This window comes from Corylus avellana, chromosome ca4, assembly GCF_901000735.1.
Source record: "Corylus avellana chromosome ca4, CavTom2PMs-1.0".
In the NCBI taxonomy this organism is placed as follows: Eukaryota; Viridiplantae; Streptophyta; class Magnoliopsida; order Fagales; family Betulaceae; genus Corylus; species Corylus avellana.
Genome location: NC_081544.1, coordinates 29,522,941 through 29,539,746, shown reverse-complemented (window position 1 = coordinate 29,539,746; position 16,806 = coordinate 29,522,941). Strand labels below are relative to the sequence as shown.

The window sequence follows — 16,806 nt, the reverse complement described above, 5'->3', positions numbered from 1 at the left end:
GGAAACTGTCGGTAACATGATAGAAATAGACACAACACAAGCTATAAATGGAGGGATAATAAGGTCTTACCATAAAACACATGAAACTTAACAATCTACCTCTTCTTAATTTCTTTTCTTATTCATTTTTTGATTGCATCTTATCTGGTATTTAATTTGTGATAAATGCAATCTACGTTGGTTAGTAGAAACTAGGCAACTATAATAGGATGCATGGATGTGTCAAAATCATAGAAGCAAATCCCTCGTAATTAAGCACGATTTGCAGTCTTATATTTACTGAGAGTCTGAGACGGTTTCCACATTAATCTAGAGGGATAGGAACAAGCATATTTTCTAATTTGAAAAAACACAACAGTTCATTGACTATTGTACACTCACTAAGGAAAATATATTACTCTTTATTTTTAGGGATAAATGTAATTTTGGTCTCTGTTTTGACAATAGTTCATTGACTTCTAAAAAAAAAACCCCTAAAATATGAAAAAATAAAAAATAAAAAAAATAAACAGATTAATAGCATTTGAAAAATTGACACAATTTGATAATTTATCACATAATCAAAACAACCCTACACGTGAGTGATTTGGCCAACCCCAAATATGCTCATAGGAAACCACCTACATTAGCCCAATTCTGTCAACTTCTATATCGACAAACTAATTACCCAATTCTATTAACTTCTACATCTACAAACTAATTTGTTATATTATGTTCTGCAAACATAATAATCCATGGAACGTACTGGAACAAGATTTCAAAGACCATTTAAAATAAGATTCCAACATTCAATTAAAATTTTAATATAGCATAGGGCATGCATAAAATCTGAGTACCTATCCCAAAGTTCTCTGAAACTAACAAAAAAACACAAATCCAAATAAGACAAGACCTCCAAACAACAATAGCAAAGATCTAGTAACCACCCATAAGATCATTGACAACATCGAAATGAATGGGAGTCACAGTCTCCAATGTTGCACCTTCCACCATAAAACCCGGTTTGGGGCCCTCTGGCTGCCTCTTTGTGCTAATGACATCACCTTTGGCCTTTGACGACGCAACCTTCAGTTCATCATATTCTTCAGACGGAAATCCTCAGTACTGCACCGTCAATCCTCTTCCTGATGATTCTATTGCCTACCTGCAATGACATACATGCATCCAAATTATTTGAAAGTTTTCTATCCGCTGAAGACATCAAGAGTACTGTAAACAACATTCATTACAAACCATCACAAAGTGGTTGACAGGCCATGAACATATAATAATCTAATGCTCCATGGAGAAATGAAAGAGATAAAAGTACTAGAGTTAAAACTAATGCTCCATTTGTTTACATTGAATAGCATTCCGGAGGCGACGTAATATAGCATCTCTCACTATGCATCTTCACTATTACAGATAAATAACAGCCAATCACAAAATATGAAATGAAACTCAAGTAAATGGCTCATAAATCCTCCCCAATGTCAATTCTTAATGCGCTTGACACCAATAATAAATGACTATATGCCTAGTTGGCTTATTTGTATTGTCTGTCAAAAGAAGAAAGGGCTTCAACGGGACACATGTTGCAATTAAGACTAGCTTTGTGAGACGATACAGATTCAATTCCTGATACAAAAAAACTTTAGACCACCACATCTATCACACTAAAAAACAAAGAATACGAGCAAAATCATCAAAAACATCAGGCTACACAGGCAAGAACGTGTAAAATATTGATAAAAAAAATCCAAAACTGTAAACGTAAGATGAACCAAACATAAAATCCGAGGTCTCCTGTACCATCTCCCAGCAACAAATATGTACTCCAGTTAAACAAAACCCACAAACCAAACCACCACTTGCAGAAAAACCCAGAAACCCAAAAGCAAAGAACACAAGCAAACCATAAAACACATCATCTACACAAACAAACATGTAAAACAACCACAAATCCAAAAGCCAAACGGGAAAAAAACTAAACAGAAAGTCCGAAAGCAAAAATCTTCTACATAATCTTCTGAGAGGCCATACATACTTAATACCAACAAATCCATACTACCATTTCCACAACGAAAAGAAACCCAAAATAGAGTACAGTGAATAGATGTTAACTGCTTGTTGATCTCAACGCCGATAGTGCGCTTGGCGACAGCGGCCAAGAAAGAACTTACGGGGCATGCCCCGATTATATCAGCGTCATTCCGGAAGGGCGGAGGAGAGTAGACCTGGCTCTCTCTCTCACGCTCTTCGGGAAGAAAGAGAGTCTTAGTCCTTGCTTTTATAGCTGCTGCATCTAGGGTTTCAAGGCTTTACTCTGTGAGTCATGGGCTGAGCCTCTCCTTACTTTTCATGGGTTGGGTAATCTCCAAGTAGCCCATTTGTTTTTTTTTTTTTTTGATACTTTTCAAATAAAGAAAGATGTACTTAAAAAACTACATTCTCATTTAATATTAATCTTATTTCATTTTTTAAATAAAAGAGGTCTTAAGCGAATTGTGAAAATCCTAGGAGATTGTCTATAATTATTTTTATATATTAGAAAAATGTGTTACAAAAAATGAATTTTTATTGTAGCTATTACTATAAACGTAGTTGAACTGATAACTTTCACATTTGTTAAACTAAATAACTAACTCTCGCCTCGTTCTTATCTCTATATGTATAAATGAATTAGATGTAAATAGGAGTATTACTTAACGAATAGTCTTCAAAGTACAACCTATCACACTCATTGTATATTTTGTAATACCTTCATTATACTTTAAAAATTAGAATTTTACCAACGCTATTAAAAGGCTACGAGGACTTTGTTATTATAATTTGTTAAAAATATTTTCTTTACGGAAGCATATTTAATTATCGAATTAGATTGATATTAGTTCCCCCACTCCCACACTCGTAAAAAAGAAAAAAGAATTGAATTGATAGAGTTTATTGAGCTAATTGAGCATTAAACTTAATATTGAGATGCTCATAGACTTAAAATCAATGAAGGGGCTTTTCTTTAGGCGGTTGGTAGTCCAGAAACTTACAACAAGAGAAACTAGATAAAATAACAGAGTAAATTACAATTTGCAACCCAAATTACCATTAAACTTTAAATCACGGCAATTAATTCTCTTATTCGAAATTTCAATTTTAGTTAGCCTTTTTCGTCCAAATCAATCGATAAATTGGATGAAAAAACGCGTGCAATTTCAGAATTGATAATCCATTATCGAATCAAGGTATTCATGGATTGATATCCCCTACAATTCTCTTTAAATTTAAGATTCTCAAATTTATAAATCTCATCCGTTCATTTCATATAAGCATTTAAAATAAGCCATGTTTCAGCATTTAATGGAAGCGCTACCCTTAAGGAATTTGGAACAGGATCCTCTTTAGTCCAAAATGGACTAGAGAGCATCCAGTTAATAGCCAAGATCTCTACAGAAATATCTTGGTGTCATAAATGGGACAAATGTCTCATTAATAAAAATAATATATATATATATTAAAAAAACAAAATAATAAAAAATTAAGTGCTGGCTAGCCACCCCAGTTGGGGTTGGAGGTGGCTGAAGTTTAGTCACCCCATGGCCCTTGGGGGTAGTCCGGCCACCCCGAAGGGCCAAATCAAAAAAATAAAATAAAAAATATTTTTTATTTTATAAAATTTCAAATTAATGTTTACGTGTCAATGCAAACCTGCAGTTGTATACTCGGTCTATTTCCCGGAAGTTGAAAACTGCTAAATCTCTCTTGATTTGGTATAGGAAGATCCACTTCTAGAAACTTTGGACAAGGTTATACCTCAGGTTTGTTATAGGATATCATCTTATGTCCTTTGGTCATGTTCTTGATTGGGACTATATCCACTTAAAAAAGCATGTTTCCAATATGAATGGATATTACATTTCACAGGATGCCTCTGTTGTTCCTGATTCTTTGAGCAATATCGACATCAGTACCATTGAACCGCTTCCAAGGCTTGAAACGATATTTGATGAGCTGCTACAGGAAGATGGGTATGAATTCATCGTTGCTTGACTCATGAAGAGTTATTTATGATGTCCTAAAATATGGGTTAAAAAAAATGTTGAATGAAGTAACCATCGTTCCATTGTCTATCTTATCTTTATAGTATGGCAACATGTATCACATTACGCAGTTGGTTGAGCGCATCTATTAACAAGACTCAATCTCCTCAGCAACTTGATTTGCCGCCCTTTTTGTTAAATTTTAAGTGATAACTTTACAGGCTAGTAGACCATGATGAGTGCCAAATATCATATATCTAGACCCCTTAACTTATGTTTGTTAAGCCCTTAACTTTGTTATTTTATGATATTTTTGATTAATTTTTGTGTTTTTGTGTTTTGCAGGTCATTAAAAGAAAACTGTGGTTTGAAGGAGGAAATTGCAAAGAAGTTGAAGTTCTCTTGAAGAGCGATCGAGCACATAGTGCCACAATCGGGCGCTCGATCGCATGCAAGGCACGCTCGAGCGCACGCCTACACCGTGGAAGCAATGATGAAGTCCCGAGTACGCTCGAGCGCACCTAGTGTGTGATTGAGCGCACTCAAACTGGCCTGGCTGAGCCGAAACCCTGGTTTTTTACTATTTATATTTGTGTTCTCTCTTGTAAAACGTATGTTGGGAGGCGTTGTTTATAGCCTAATTTCGACCTAGTGTTTTAAACTAATTATATTGCTTTTTTATTTTTAGAAATGAATTGATATTGATTCTTCAATGTTATCCTATAAAAGTTTTGAAAAAAAGTAGGCTTACAAATAAATTTTATCAAGTGATGTGTCACAATATGATTGGATTTCTCAAAATTTAAAAATAAAACTTAATTTAAACTTTAGAATAGTGTTAAAAACAAAAACAAAAAATGTTATCAGTCAGACTGCTAACAAAAAGGTTTTAGACTTTTTACTAAGAATTATTATATGCATGATATTAAAAATAGAGTATATATATATATATAAAAGCCTTGAACTGTCCTGTGGCTTGGCCGTGGGTTTAGACTTTAGAGTGACCCACATGAAGAGTTTTTAGAATTTGTTTTTTAGAATTTGTTTTTTTTTTTTTTTTTAAGGGATAGTTTAACCAAAAAGAATTAGTGAAATTAAAAAGGGTTGAAACATGAGATATCGACATTACTTAAGATTATGATTGCAATGCCACTTATACTTTTAAAAGGTGCAAGTAAAGTTTTCACAATATTTAATTTAAATAGTAGGTAAATTATGGAGATCGAGTTTGAAGAAAAAGAAAGTTTAAACTAGGGCATTACATATGGGCAAATAATATTCACAACTATTCACGCATGCAAATGCGGATAGTAAATATCACTATCCATATATCCTTATATAATATATTTATATATTAAATTCACCAAAACGATGTCATTTTGGTGATAATATACTACACAAGTATGGCCCAAACTATTTCAAAATTGTTTAAAATGTGCCTTACTCAAAAGACTATAATAAACCCATTACTTAAAATTAGTAAAATTATAATAATAATAATAATAATAATAATAATAATAATTAATTTAATCATTTAATTAATATTTTAATATTTTTTTCACATACGGGCTCAAATGACCTGAATAAATGAGGCTTCATACCTAAAATATTTAATTTGTTTTTTTTTTTAAAAAAGGACCAATATTTTGATTAAATTAATTGTACAGCTTTATGTGTCCAACGAGAACCGGGTTCGGGTCACTGTACCCGAAAGTGGGTCCGAATATGTCGGGTATGGGTGGTGCAAAGTTGGTTGTTTGTGTGGCAGAGAAAGATTGGCTAAGAGATAGAGCTAGCGTGGCATTTTTGTGTTGAATCCTGTTAAAGTGATCACAAGGTGGCATTTAATACCCTGCAACCACTATTGCCCTTTCCGTCCTAGGTTTGTGGAATTGTGGATGAAGGACAGACGACTGAAAGAGGAAACACCTGACGACTAAAGCTACAATAATGAATAATGTGTGGGAGTTGAGCATGTGAATTCAACTACTTGTCCCTTTGCTTTTACTTGTACCACACACTAATTATGGAGGGCAGGCAGGTAAGAATTTCAAAAGAGCAGGTGAAAATATAAAAATAAACGATGGAGACTCTGAATTCACGTGAATCTGAAAACTGACGTACAGTTGCTTTCATGTAAAACTAAAGCCTGCTCCGCCTATTTTTACAGTTGTTAGGCGAATGCGTTTAACGTTTTAAAGGAATTTGAAGCTGTTTAATTAATCGACTTGCGGGTGAACTTGTGGGTGGTAAGTCTTTAACTCTTTGCTGAGTTGATTGGAGTAATTCACGTGATATTGCAGCATGGAATTGATCAGAAAGTTGTGTGGAGCTTAAAATAGTCTAAATCCAGTTTTTACATCATCACATTATTACATGTTTTTGAAAACTTTATTCCCTTGAGCATTTAAGCATTCTGATCCTATTATTATTATTATTTAATCATCTCCAACCTCTAAGAAAATGAGATTATACCTGTTTGGCTGTGTTGATTGCCCAATTAACGTTACTTAGTACAAACATTTGCAAAAGGAATTAACATAAAATTGAGTCATATAACAAGAAAAAGGCAACCATTTTAAATTTTAATAATAAAGAGCAGTTGCAGTTTATGAAACATGACGAATCATAGGCTATTAGAATGGTTTAATTATTAATTAGTTTATTACTGTGTTGTCCCTCTAATTAAACATATAATTTCACTAGTAATTTCATTAGTTTATTACTGTGTTGTCAAAAGATTGCATGTGATAATCTTAATTATTTTAATGAATACCAGCTGGCTGATTTTCCAATATGCATGCATGCCTGAACTTTCTTTTTTTGGCAACACACTTTTGAGTTGAAACAATGAATGACTGTCTGTTTTGGGTAACAAAATTGCCCTTTCGATATGAAACGTACCCACGTGAAAGGAAGGGGCATCCCTCGGGCACCCAAAAAATAAATTGGAATTTATTTGTACAGCAATTGTTTCCATGCATGAATGATTTAAAGGGACCACAAACCCTCCGTCCACTAGTGACCAGTACACCACCAGTCTAAATCCATCCTTTTCCACGCCTGGGAGCTATCCACAGCATGCCAACCCACGATAATAGTCTATATCCTAGAGACCTCTTCACTAAGGAACTATATATATAATATATTATATATTTTAGAAATAACTATATTCGTAATTTAAGACAGGGAAATGCTTCTTTGTATAAAATCTCTTGGTATTCTATTCATTATTAGTTTTTTTTTTTTTAAAAAAAAAAAAATTAATAGTAGGTTGAGTATGCTAACTCAATAAAAATATATAGAAAATGAACACCAAAATATTTAGAAATGATTATTTGCATTATAAGGATTATCTTCGTAAAACGTATATGTGATAAACACAATAATGCAAAGAATTTGATTAATAAACCACAAAGCCATTTTGAAATGTTAACGGTTCGTTTATATTTGCGATTTTAAAAAGTACAATTAAAAATATTGATGTGAAAGCATAATTTTTAAAAAACTAATTAAAGCATTTGATAAAATTATAGTCTGACCTTTAAAATCACAATTTAATCTTTTAAATTGTATGTTTTAAAAAAAATATCTTAAATAATGCCAAATAATCCATAAGTTTACCAAATTGTGTTTTTTAAATGATGTGTCACACTTCACCATCTAAGGTGATTTATAATTTTAGTAAATAAAGGTATAAAAAGATAAGACTGAGATAAATCACTTTTAAAAAAAAAAAAAAATTGAACATCCTATCCTTTGTCTTTCACTCTTTCCATGTTTTGGCCCCACGTGTGCAGGGATGCAGGAGGGAGGGTGAGTGGGAGGAAGTCAACTCTGGAACCAAACCACCACGCAATACTGACTGTACGGATTCTGGGTCGCACACACGAAAACATCAAGTAGTCTTGGGGTGGGGTCTACATTGATCCTGGTCCCCCCAACCCCAACTGTTCTTGTCTTAATTTTAAAAAGACAAGAACAATTGGGGATCAGGATTATCAACTGTTTAGATTATCAATTGTCCTTGTCTTATTAAAAAATATTAAAATATAATAATATATTATTCAATTAAGATTATGTTAGTTTATTAATATTAAACAAAGCTACTATTAATTTATGTCAAAAGGAATTTGATCTCTCTTTTTTCTCAATGACGTTTTCCCCCTTGATGTGAGCATAGGTAAAGATTGTTTAGCATTTTATTATTATTATTATTTTAAAAAACAATTAAAGCAAAAAGTGGATACTTGAGTGGTTACTTTACTTGAACGTAATTGTAATAGCATTGGCATTCTTTCAACTTGTTAGTGTGATTGATGTGGAGGCTATTAATTCGAATTTTTTATCTCTCCTCTTTGTGTGGATATGTAAAAAAAAAAAGTCTGATTGATGCAGTCTTATAATAATAGCTTACGGTAATCAGACATAAAGTTGAAACCCAAATCCTCATATTTATCTAGCGACATAAAATTACCTTAAAACCACCGAAACGCCACATGAAAATTGCAGTGAACCCGATAAAGATTGTTTAGCATAATCACATTATTTGCATGATTTTTTTTTTCTATTGTATTTAGTAATTTGACATTCAGAATAGTCATGCTAACATTTTCTGTAACCTAAAAACCTTCAAAGAAGATCAGTGATTGGGTAGGCTTACTTAAGATATTTTTAAAGCACATAATTAATTTTGTAAAGTCCATATATAATTTGATTAATTATTTTTAAGCTAGCATTTTTAATACTTTTGCCATCATTCAAAAGATTTTATTGAAATTTTAAAAGACAAGAATCAAAGCTTCTAATAAATAGCTTGCAATAATATCACTGAGTGAATAATGATAATGCATGTCCCACCGCTGGGTATCCACCCCCCAAATAGAGTAATTTATTAACTATGTATCTTTTTCATTAAAAATAAAGTTAGTTATTTTGTAAATTAAATATAGTATATAATTCAAATTTGATCCCTTGTTAGAGAGGGAATCTCATTTTTAGCCAGAACAAATTTCAAAATGCAAACCCAAAAATGCCTGCTTCGATGGAGGAGGAGGGTAAAAATGTCAGACACTAGCCGTCCTCCCGACTCCCACCCAAAGGCTCTCACCAGGCCGGGATCTCCATCACTACGAAGTGAGTTCTTCCCCTAATTTCTTCTTCTTCTTTTTTCTTTTCTTTTTTTCCAAAAAATAATATAAAATCTCTCATATGTATTTAGGATAAAGGTGTTTTGAAAAAAATTCTGTGGGAGGTTAGAACTAGAATGGTTGGGAAAGGAAGGTTTCCTAGAACTAGAAAAAATCGTTCTTTGTGCTCTTTGTGGAATTTACCTACGGATATGCTTGTGTAATGTTGGCATGTAGGCTGTGTTTTCCTTGTTTTGGTTGTTTTTCTCAGCCTTTGTAAGGGCTTGTATGTTTGAGGAGTTGTTTTTCCCTGTTTTGGTTGGTCTTATCAGCCTTTGTAAGGGATTGTAAGTGTGATTGAGGAGTTGCTCTGTTTTTGAGCTGTGTTCTTAATGAAATTTCTTATTCGTCGGAAAAAAAAAAAAGAAAAAGAAAGATAAAGGTGTTTTGTTTTACAATTGCGTTCGAAAACAATTTTTTTGTCAAAATTATTTTTCCTTTATTACTTTCTTCTGCGGTTCTGATTTCTTACTATTTGGGTTCGCAGATCCTTATTATGGTGGGATACAATTACATGATATGTGTTGTTGTTGTTTTAATTTGAAATGCAGGTTTCCATCACCCCTGAGGTTACATCAAAGAAACTCATTTTAACTGAATCCCTTTTCTCTGTCCAACGTGCCGAACCAGAAAGGAGCGTCAGTTCAAAGTAGCAATCAAGTTCGCTTCTAAGCCTGACCTTCATGATGTGGCTGTCCGCAAGAAACCATCCAAGCTCTTTCAGTGGTTCTTAGAGCGGCACCATCAGAGATGTAACCTAATTTTTTTTCTTAGAAATATGTACATTTTTTTATCCTTGTATGTATAGATTGCCAAGATATAAGTCCTCTTACATGTATTAACTTGTTTGATTTTGATTGTAGTTACACTGTCGTGGGGAGGTCATTTTTCTCTCGTGAGTTGGGCGAACCGGGTGAGCTGGGTTCTGGTATTGAATACTGGAGAGGGTATTATCACGGTCTTCGTCCAACCCAAATGGGGCTTTCTCTTAATATTGCTATTGCTTCCATATATTCCTCTGGGTCTTTCAATAAGAAATGCACTAGTATTACCTTGTTTTGACATTTGACTCTCTTGTCGCAGATGTGTCCACTTGCGCTTTCTATGAATCCATTCTTGTGACCCATTTTGTTAGAAAACATTTTAATTTCAGTTCTGCAACGTGTCTGTCTGATCAAGATCGGCTGAAGGTTATTTTTCCTAACTTAGGATTTGGCTTTATGATTTAAGATGGTGAACATGCATGTTGCATTCCAAAAGAGTTTTTTATAAATTATTTTCAAATTTTTTGAGAGATAAATGTTGGTAGTTTTGATAAATGCCTGCGCCTGTTTAAGAGAGTTTTGCTCTAGAGGCATATAATATATTAGGATAAATGGCCTTCTCTCTTGTTTCCTTTTATAATCATTGGCGGGATGGTGTCCCTTCCTATGCACTACAAGTTTACATAAACTATCTATGTTTTTCTTTTCTCTGCTATTTACTTGAGAAAGTTTCTGCTGACATTTGTTTGTTGATGCATGCATAAGTTATTTCTTTATTTCTATTATTATTATTTTCATTTTTTCTATCTGTATCTTAAGTTTATGGAGTGATCCTCTTTTCTTTTTGATTCCCAGATTGAAAAGGCACTGAGAGGAATCAGTGTAGAGGTTACTACTAATAGGAACTTTTCCAGAAGGTACAAAGTCACTGGGGTAACAACCCAACCAACTAGCCAGTTAACGTGAGTCACTATGATTTTCTCCCTTACCATCATCGATTGTTACTGTCTCTGTCTCTCTTTCTCTGCATTACTTTCTGGTGTGTGCTTTTTTTAATTTGCTGATTATTATCTGATTTTTGATTCTATAGGCTTACTCTTGTTGAGAAGAAGACCAAAATATCAGTTGCTCATTATTATTATGAGAAATATAATATTGTGCTTCAGAATGTGAATCTGCCTGCCCTCCAAGCTGGGAGTGATCATACAACTCCTACTTATTTGCCTATGGAGGTTGTCTTATTGCTTCTAGACAGTTTTTTTTTCCTTTATTTTGTATGAGCATTATGTCTTTCATCTCAGTTTATGAAAGATTTTTTTTTTTGGCAGCTTTGTAAGATTGCTGCTGGACAGAGATACTCTAAGATATTAAATGAAAGACAAGTAACTAATCTTTTAAGCGCAACTTGTCAACGGCCTCAAGATAGGAAAAATAGTATCAAGGTATTTTGATGTTAATTTAGTGATAAATTGTTTTATCTCGTTTATTTCAACGGGGTTTCATTGAAATAAATTGAATTGAGACCTGCATGTGTCAGTAATGCTGTAATGAATTTTTCTCTTTCGTAGAATATGGTTAGGGAAAACAATTTTATTGGCAAGTCACTTGTAAGTATGGAGTTTGGAATTCAAGTAAGGGAGGAACATCTATTGGTTGAGGCTCGAGTTTTGCCACCTCCAATGGTAATTTTTGGTCTGTGTTTGTTTGAGCTCTTTAGGCAATCTTACGCTCAAATTTAATCTCACTTTCACTTTTGCAGCTTTTATATAAGAATGGATGGAGGAGAGACCAAAGAGAACAACCTATAATGGGGCAGTGGAACATGGGAAACAAGGTTAGATATTTTAATTTTGTAGTTGGTTGCTTGGTTCTAATAAATTATGCTTGTTCCTTTTCACCTATCTATTGAAAACCGTTAAATAGCATTACATATAATTACAACTATTTTGGAATATGAAGATATTTTAACCTAGACTATCCTTTGTGTTGCTAATATTGTAGACAGTGTACAATGGCGGTCGAGTGGATTTTTGGACTTGTGTGAACTTCTCTACGCTAGTGGACAGAAATTTTCCATCTGAGTTTTGTATCCAATTGATCAAAACGTACTGCAGCAAAGGCATGGTATGACTTCCATGATTAAACGATGAATTTTGATTGCATGATGTGCAGATACCCTTTGTGAATCTAAATAATTGACTTCGTGGATCCTTTTGTCCTGCCAGGATTTCAAGTCAAAACCTTTGATCCCCATACGATCAGCTCAGAGTCTACAAGTTGAGACGCCAATTAAGTACTCACCATACGACCCAGTGACGTTAATCGTAGGATGATCAGTCACCAGAGGAATATTTCCATTAATCGCATCATTTAACATAGTGTTACGACCCCCAACCTGTAAGGTTTTACTTTTCTCAGTTTGAAAATTGAAAACCCAAGAATCTTACAAGAATCAATCAAAAATCAAATAGAACAAACAATCCTTCACATTGATTTTGAGGGACAAACTTTCAAGATACTGATTATCACAATTTGATGCTTTCATGGGCTCACAACACTGAGAAACAATACCAAGTTCTGTTTCGCAGACTCGTTTAATTTTCTCTGACAACAGCAAGTAATCTTTTGAGCAAAAGAAACTGGTTCTTATCACAAAATCAGAACACCAATTAAGTACTCACCATGCGACCCAGTGACGTCAGGCAAAATAATTATCAATAGCTGAAGCCATTTTCCTCGCTATTGATAATCATCAAATTGTGATAATCAGTATCTTGAAAGTTTGTCCCTCAAAATCAATGTGAAGGTTTGCTTGTTCTATTTGGTTTTTGATTGATTCTTGTAAAATTCTTGGGTTTTCAATTTTTGAACTAAGAGAAGTAAAACTTTTACAGGTTGGAGGGTCGTAACACTGTGTTAAATGATGCGATTAATGGAAATATTCCTTTGGTGACTGATCATCCTACAATTATATTTGATACGGATATGTCACATCCCCAGTCAAGAGAGGACTCTTCTCCATCAATAGCAGTGGTATGTTCTTCAGTTTTCTTGCCCTTGTTAATTTAGTTGTATTAAATGGTTCAAATGATTGACATAGGTAATGGCTTCAATGGATTGGCCTGGGGTCACCAAGTAAAGAGGAATTTTCTCTGCACAGGCTCCTCATGAAGAAATTATCCAAGATCTCTATAAAGAACGTCCTGGGGGGGACTTAGTTGATCGAGGAATGATTATGTAGGAAGTTGACATGCATGGTGCTTTATTGCTGTTGAATTCTTTATTTTTTTTTGGTCTCACCCCATTCTCCATGGCACTTTGCAGGGAACAACTTCATGCATTCTATAGCTCAACTGGTGGATGTAAACCCCAGAGGATTATATTCTACAGGTAAAATTTGTTTTCAGTCATGAAAAAAATAAATTTTTTTGTATGTCTTGTCTTATATCAATTCGTTTTACTTGGCAGAAATGGTGTCAGTGAAGGTCAATTCAGTCAAGTTCTGCTTCATGAGATGGATGCAATAAGAAAGGTATTATAGATCTTGCTGTGAACTATGGAGTCACTGTATAGGGGGATACCAAGATGTGTCGAGACAAGAATGCCTGAATAGTTTGTAATGAGAGGGAACATATCACAATGAGAAGTTTCAAAAATTGATATGTTTGATTGTTAGATTTGATTTGAATCTAATAGTGTTGCTTTTTTTGTATTGTATATTGGTTTAATGCAATATTCTTTTATTTCTGAATGAATTGCTGCCTGTGCATTTCATACTTTATAATCATTAGTATCTTATGTGTACAAGAAGTCAAGTAACAACCATCAATCATGTTTTCAATGTGATTGAATAAGTGTCTTTTTGTTTCCTTATGTTGAGCATGGTTAGTTTGATGCAGCTCTAATTTGTAAGACTCTCTTCCAGGCCTATAGCAAAATGGAGGAGGGATATACACCGCCTGTTACTTTTGTGATAGTGCTGAAAAGACATCATACACGGCTTTTTCCTGAAGATGATCAGAAGGACCGTATTCTTCCAGGTTCCTAAGTTAATCTCCGTGATCAATTATCAATTTTATTTTTTGGTTTCTTGAACACCACTGATTTTGTTGAATCTCTAATGTGTAGGTACTGTTGTCGATACCAATAGTTGCCATCCAACAGGGTTTGACTTTTACCTGAACAGCCATGCTGGAATTCAGGTAAAACTAGAGCCATTTGGTTGAATTAACTTTCGAAGCACTCTGTTCTGTGAGTTATGAATGGGTTCTTATGCATGCATACAGACAGGATGATTTGTAAAGAAATAATTTGAATTTTCATTTGTAATATTGCTTGCACTTGTAGGGAACTAGCCGACCAACACACTACCGTGTGCTGTATGATGAGAATAAATTCAGTGTAGATTCATTGCAGACGTTAACAAACAATCTATGTTACACGTAATTTCCTTTTGATACTCTTTCTTTCTGTTTTCTGTTACTCACAGTGTCCTTTTCAGGTTTGCAAGGTGCACAAGATCTGTTTCCATAGGTCTGATCTCCTCCTTGCTTTTTCTTGTTCCTTTTAGATTTCATCTAAATTAGCATTAAGTTGTGGATGCAATTTTAATCCACTGAAATTATATTTGCATATGCAGTGCCACCTGCATATTATGCCCATTTGTTGGCGTTCCGGGCAAGACACTACATTGAGGGTGAGGCATTGGCCCGCGGCTCTACAGGAAGAAGTGAGGGCAGAGTGAAGTGCCGGCCCCTTCCTCAGACCACAGACAATGTGAAGGATGTGATGTTCTATTGCTAAATCCGTCCGCCTTCCAGTTGCTTGGTTTCTTTTGGATGATTACTCACATAGTTAAGTCTAACTTTTTGGTAATACATTCTTTTCTTTGCATCAGAATGAAAATGGAGTACATGAATGATATGGTATAGTTTATGTTGGCAAGGCTTTTGAGATTTTGATTTTCTTTTTTTGGTGATTATCTTCACATTTGTGCAAGCTTTTGGCTATGTAACTTGCACATCTAAACAGTGGTTGTAATGGTGTGTATGCTTCACACTGCAAAGAAAATGGAAATATTCTTGCGAGTATGTTTTATTATCCTTTATTTTTGAGCAGCAACTGCTAGCTTTGTCCTTGCAAGGATTAGTGTTTTCTTTTCTGTTAACTAAACAATAAACCCTTGTTAAGAATCCCAAAACTGTTGGGTAATATTAGTAAATGGTATTTGAAATTCCCATGATTTTGAATAAAATATTTCAAATAAAGTAAATATAAATGAAATTTTGTCGAAGCCAAAGAAGGGAAAACGCTCGAAGAAGTTGCAGAGGATTACCTCGACGACGACGAGCTCCTGAAAAGAGGGCTGCTGCAAGCGGCGGCCACAACTAGCGATGCAAGGGTGAAAATGTATGACGTCCATGATCTGCTGCGAGAGATCATCGTGACAAAATGTGCAGGCAGAGGCAGTGCAGCAAAAAAGGTGTGTTTCTCATCTCAACTGCGCTCTGTTCTTGTTTGGGGTGGTAGAAAAGATATACATAGGAAAATTGTTTCCTGGCGCTTTTAGGCTGCTCCATGTGTTCGATTTGCAGAACTCGCGTATACAAAAGTTCCCAGTTGATATTGCGAACCAAAATCAAAAGCATTCCAAGCTTTATAGGGAAGTTGCAGAACCTTGAAACTTTGGATCTTAAGCATACCCGTTGAGATCTTGAAGCTCCCACGACTGCGCCATCTTCTTGTATACCATTACAAGCTTGAATCTTACGAGTATTTTCACTTGAGATATGGTTTTAAGATCCAGGGGAATATAGGCACTTTGCGATCCCTGCAAAAGCTCTGTTTCGTAGAGGCAAACCAAGGCGGTGGGACTATAATGACAGAGCTGGGGAAACTGTTTCAGCTTAGGAGGTGGGGCATTGTGAAGCTGAGAAAAGAAGATGGGAACTCTCTGTGTTTGTCGCTCAAAAAGTTGACCAACCTTGGTGCTTTGTCGTTGACTTCAAGTCTTCAATAGAGGAGGAAGAGATTCTTGGTTTGGAACACCTTTCTTCTCCGCCTCCATTGCTTCTATTCTATTCTGTTCTATTGAATGTGGGATATGGATATTCCCTGATATGCATGATTATATTTCTTTTTTGGCTACCAACCTTACTAGAAAAGCAGGTAAAGACAAGAGAGTAATGCGCCAATTAATTCATTAATCTACCCCAAGGTTTTGAATAACATTGGATAATCACTTGGCTTATTAAACTTAATGGGACTGATCTCTACAAGACTACAATCTTACACCAAAATTTAAAACATTATAAATTATAATTTAACAGTCTCTGTCATGACTTATAGTTGTGGAAATCGCCATTAGATTCAAAATTTAATGATGATCCATCTAAAATTCAATAATAATTTTCTTTGCCACACCAGGAAGTATGTACTTAAAAGGTGTAACATTTATCTTACAATTTTAGTGTAAATTTAAAGTGATAAGTCTGATTTTATCTAAAAGAGAAGTAAAAATAATAAAGAGAAATGATATCCAAACTTTATAGCTTACGCTTACTTTTTGACTTGGCAATCAAAATTTTGCCAACTTTGAAATTTGTGTAGATTTTTCCCAATAATCAAATTTTGTACCAAATCTAATCTTCATAAAATCAGGCATTATAACATTCTAATAAAGATGTATTATCTTGAGCAATCAAGAACTCAACACACTTCAATTATAATATTTTCAAAGTTTACAACTTCTATGAAGATTGAAGTTATTGAGACAGAGGGAAAGGCCGGTGCTTATGCAGCTTTCTATGAAGAAAGTTGTGGAGTTTCAAAAGTCTTTCA

At 34.3% G+C, this 16,806-nt stretch overlaps 1 pseudogene; it reads left to right on the top strand.

Moving 5' to 3' along the window:
• The first annotated feature begins 3,873 nt into the window (after positions 1–3,873).
• Positions 3,874–15,072, top strand: LOC132178382 (protein argonaute 5-like; annotated as a pseudogene).
• The last annotated feature ends 1,734 nt before the right edge of the window (positions 15,073–16,806 follow it).